Consider the following 5,176-nt stretch of genomic DNA (forward strand, 5'->3'; position numbering starts at 1 on the left):
AAATGATTATGTGGCAATGAGGCAAGCTTGATTTATTTAAAGTGTTTGATAAAAGATCCCACTCATTAGGCATTTTTATCTAACCTTCCAAATGTTTTGTTCTATCCTCCTCCTCCTCATTTTAGTAGTGGCCACTGTTATCTCGTATAGAGAAGTTAGACGAGAAAAGTCAAGCTGTTGTGTTTGAGTCTGTATTTCGTTTCTTTTAAAAGACTTTTGTACTAAGAATCAAATATACCCTTGCAATTTATTATCGACGAAGTTTTCTTGTACTATTCAAATTCTGCATTTTAATTTTGTAGTTTAAGAAGTTGTTCTGCTTACTAGTCATTTAGGGTGCTATCTCATGGAGAGATACGCATTAAGTGACTAGGCAGCACACCTCCCTTAATTGCATGAAGTGGCATTTGGAGCGGGGTGTAATAATTATAGCATAGCAAATGGTGTGATGTTTGTCCAAACATATTGATCAGCCACCATTGTATACATTATGATATTTGATATTTATGGTGCTTATACATGAACGAATACCTCATCTGGCGTGAAACCACATTGACTCGAATAGTTAAAATGAAGGACAAAATATGAAATATAGAAAATTGCCAAATTAAATGGACTAAAATTCTGCCCTCATATCCTCTCATGCATATAAAATAAATATAAATATTTTAGAGAATTGTGGTTAAATTTAAACTTAATCCAAGTAATTAAGTTTTAAGACTGACAAAAAAGTTGTGTAGTACATCAAAAAAAAATCTAAGTTTCAAGATAAGTTTATGGTCAAACTCTAAACAGAACTTACCTTAATTGATATCTATTTGTGCTAAAATTAATAGGTCTATGATTCAAATCCCAAACTAATTTTTACTCGAGAGATAAAAAAGTAACGTCAAAGTTTTGACACTTTGACATTTTATTCCTTAATCTGCCTATTGAAAGATGGTATACGTGTATATATGTATGTACATTTTTGAGAGAGGAGTATTCTTGAAAAAAGAAGAAAGTATTCTTGGAGAACAAGGTGTGATAATTGGGTGTGATAAAATTACAAAAAAGAATAGACTTTAAATTACAAAAACTGCCCAATTGACCTTCGTTTTATATGTAAAACAAAACAACTAGAGAAGAGAACCAAAAATCATTTCCAATGGGCTCTCATAGTAATCCTTTCAATTCTCCTCTTCAATTTTCCCACTGATTTCAATTTCTTTTCATCCCTTATCTTCTCCCCTCAATTCTCTATTTATATTAATCCAATTTCCACATCTTCCTTCTTCATTTACATCTTCCTTCTTCATCTCTGATCCAACCAAAGCTCCAATGCTTCAGCTGTTCTTCGCCGTCGCTTTCTCGGCCGTGCCATTAACGCTCTATGTGCCGCCGATTCGTAGCCTTAGTTTGTTCGTTGAAACCCTAGAAGATCTTCTCCATCACACCGCCATTCATACCATCAGAGCTTATCCTCGCTTTCGCCTTGCCTTCTCTCGCCTCTTCGCCTCCTTTTTCCGCGTTTCTTATTCCAGGTAGTTTCGATTCGATTTGTAACAAGCACTTGAGATTCTTATTTTGCTACTACTGCTGGTGCTGTTGTTTGATTTTGGAGATTCGATCCTTGTCTTGATTTTGTGTTTAGGGATCTTGGATCTTGGATATTGACTGTTGAATCTCTCTTCGTTGTTGTATATGGAAGTAATATTTTTGTTTGGAATCATTTCTGATGATGGACTTTCGTTTCGTTTCGTTTCGTTCTTCTTTGATTCTGTTTCCGATCTGCTCAAAGCTTTGGATTGTTTAGATTCTCTGTTTTTGTTCTTCTTTTCTCTTATAATAAGAACATCTAGATGCTATTTCTTATGCAGATTTATGAAATTGATTCAATTTTGTTCAAATTCACTTCGTTAACTCTGGATTTTCAGTTTTTACCAAACGCGGAAGAAGCAAGAACATAATACCTCTACTCTCTGTCGCTCTCTACCTTTCAACCTCTTTTCTTCTTCTTTGAAAAACACACAAAAAAAGGTCAAGTCATTTTTCTTCGTAATTGTTTTGAAATCTTGATTTCATTATATAATTCTAATGCATATTTTTTAAGACTATTGAAAACTATTTATTTATTTACTTACTTTTGTTGATATAAGATAAGAATAAGGTCGGAATCTCATATGAGTTTGAATAATTCAAGACTAGACATTATTACAGGGCCCGTAAGATTATCACAATTTTGTTTTTAAATTTTTTTTTTCATTTTCATTTTGAATATGACAAAAAAAAAAAAAAATTGAAACCATTTAACAAATGTAGCAAAATCTTTCCTTTAAATAGTTCAATTATTACTATGATAATTCCAATGAAGAAACTCATTCCTTTGGACATTCTCAAACTCATTCCTTTCGACATTCTCAAACATAAATGTAAGAAATCTTAATAAATGAACAAACATACAAGGATGTAAGGGCATTAATGTAGTCTTTTAAAAGTTTTTAAAACGAGTTATTAACGATTTCAGCCTAGCAGTAGTTAAAAACTAGAAACAAGGGTATTAATAAACTTTTAAAAGCTCATGGATTTTTTTGAAAGGATGAACAAAATTTATTTACCATCTTATAATTTGACCATGCTATTATTCTGTTTTCTCTTTACACGTCTACGATCCAAGTAGTGGTTTTTTTAAAGGGCAATGAAATCTGATCTCATTCCTCCCTTCCAGGGTGAATTTATTAAGGGCCGGTGGCTTAATACAAGTGTCCCCCCACATTGTTAATATTAATTTTGAAGTGTCGAATTACAATATATATTAAATAATATTTTATATTTATTAAAATTTAGTTTTGGTGTAGTGGCTATCTCCTCCCTCTGAAACGATCAAGTTATGAGTTTAGATCTTGTTTCTTTCAATTATTTTTATAAAATAATTTTCATTCCAAATACCAATAGTTTTGTTTTTCAAATATCAAATTTGTTTCTAAATTTGCATCGAATATATTTTATTCCAAGCATCATTAGTTTTCTTTTCCCAAATGTCAAATATCTTTCCAAATTTTAATAATTTTATTTCTTCAAAATATGGTTCTTATTCCAAATATCAATAATTTTCTTTCCTCAAATGTCAAATTTCTTCCTAAATTGTCACAAATTATATTTTAGTTCAAACATCATTAATTTTTTTCCAAAATATCAAATATCTGTCCAAATTTCAATAATATTATTTATTCAAATGTCAATTTTATCGACAAATTTCAATAATGTCATAAAAGGAAAACAATTTATTAATAAGAGAAAAAAACCTAACTAAGATAAAACTCTAACTTATTTTCTAACGGTGTCATTTGTTATCTAACAAAAATTTAGAAAAAAATAATGCAACAAAATCGGTGATCTAAACTTTCAGTCTTTCAACAATATTCTATGAAAAATATATTATTCTTTCTTTTTTCTTTTCTTTTTCTGATGTAATTTTTAAATTTACATTTACATTACTTATCTATATATTTATTTAGTTTAATTTTAAAATTAAAGGCTACAAGATTTTTTTTTTCTATTCATCATTAGAATATAAGTGCCACATCAATTTGTCAATAAGTTCAAATTCTTCTTAGTATTTTTAGTTTTAATACATTTTCAATCTATATGATAAATCATAATACTTATACTAATTTTGTAGAGTTAACATATCAATATGGAGAGATATTTTAAAAGAAAAACAACAATAGAAACTATAGAATCATCATCCTAAAAAAAGATACATATTCCTGATTCTGATAAATCTTATACAGAAATCAATTTAGGAGAACTACTTGCAAATCCTCGTCTAAGAATTAGGATTCCTGAATATAATGGTGAAATATCAATTGGACGAGGATTAAATCAAGAGATAATGATTAAAAGACCAAGAGATACTCTATGGGATCATATTACAACACTTTAACGAGTTTAGTTACAATGAACTCTTTAGTAATTGATGTGCTTGAGACAATTGTGAACAATGGATCAAATTCAGGACAAAAATATGAAGCATAGATTCGATTCTAATGAATTCAATCTTGTTATTTGACCTTGTTTTCAATATGCATCTCATGAAAAATATATTGAGAATCACAAATGACTTTTCTCAAGTCTTACAAAGAAAATATTATGATATTTTGAATGCAATGAATTTAGTCAACTTTTGTAAAGGTAGATTGCAAGCAATGAGAGAATCTGGTCGGGATTCATTATTGGAAAGAGTTTCTAATTTCTGCAACAGTCATGACATTGAATTTTTTAAAATGGATGCTTTATTTTTAGTTCGAGGATGAAAAAGTCGAAAATTTCAACCAATTACAAATTTGCATCATTATCGTGTTGAAGTCTTCTATGTTGTCATTGATATGCAACTTCAAAAGTTGAATAATCGTTTTACTGAATCAAGTACTGAATTGCTTCTCTGTATGACTTATTTGGATTCAAGTAATTCATTTGTTGCTTTGTCAACTTGTTCACTTTTATCCAAGAGACTTTTCAGCTATTGAACTCTCTATGCTTGAGAATCAACTTCAAAATTGCATTATTGATATGCGTTCAGATTTGTTGAACTAAAAAACATTGGTGATTTTGTAGTGAAAATGGTCTTTAGATAAAGAGATAAAGATCTACCCATTAGTTCATCAGTTGCTCACATTGGCATTGATTTTACCGGTTGCAACAGCTATTGTAGAGAGAACATTTTCTACTATGAATATTGTAAAGACTCGACTGCACGATCGATTGAGAGATTAATTGATGAATGATTGTCTTATAGCTTATATTGAGAAAGATTTATTAGATAAGTTAGATAATAAACTTATCATGGATCGATTTCAAAACTCTCGTAAAGGACAATTGTACGTATTAAATTAATTAATCTTTGAAGCTATTGATTTGTTTTTTACATTATTTAGTGTGTTTATTATATAGTGCCCCACTATACAAAATTTCTGGATCCGCCATTGCTTCCATTTCTCACTATATATATATATATATATATATATATATATATATATATATATATATATATATATATATATATATCTGTGTGTGTATGTATGTATGTATATATGTATGTATATATGTATATATATGTATGTATATATGTATGTATATATATATATATATTGTATGTATGTATGTATATATGTATGTATGTATGTATGTATGTATG

The 5,176-nt window shown here is 29.1% G+C and overlaps 1 non-coding gene across 1 annotated transcript; it reads left to right on the top strand.

The window, feature by feature from the left end:
- The first annotated feature begins 977 nt into the window (after positions 1 to 977).
- Positions 978 to 4,906, top strand: LOC103486159 (uncharacterized). Its single transcript, XR_001762200.2, has 2 exons — positions 978 to 1,523; positions 4,597 to 4,906. It is a non-coding gene; the product is annotated as an uncharacterized LOC103486159 (transcript).
- Positions 4,907 to 5,176: the final 270 nt, after the last annotated feature.

Source organism: Cucumis melo, chromosome 8 (assembly GCF_025177605.1).
Source record: "Cucumis melo cultivar AY chromosome 8, USDA_Cmelo_AY_1.0, whole genome shotgun sequence".
In the NCBI taxonomy this organism is placed as follows: Eukaryota; Viridiplantae; Streptophyta; class Magnoliopsida; order Cucurbitales; family Cucurbitaceae; genus Cucumis; species Cucumis melo.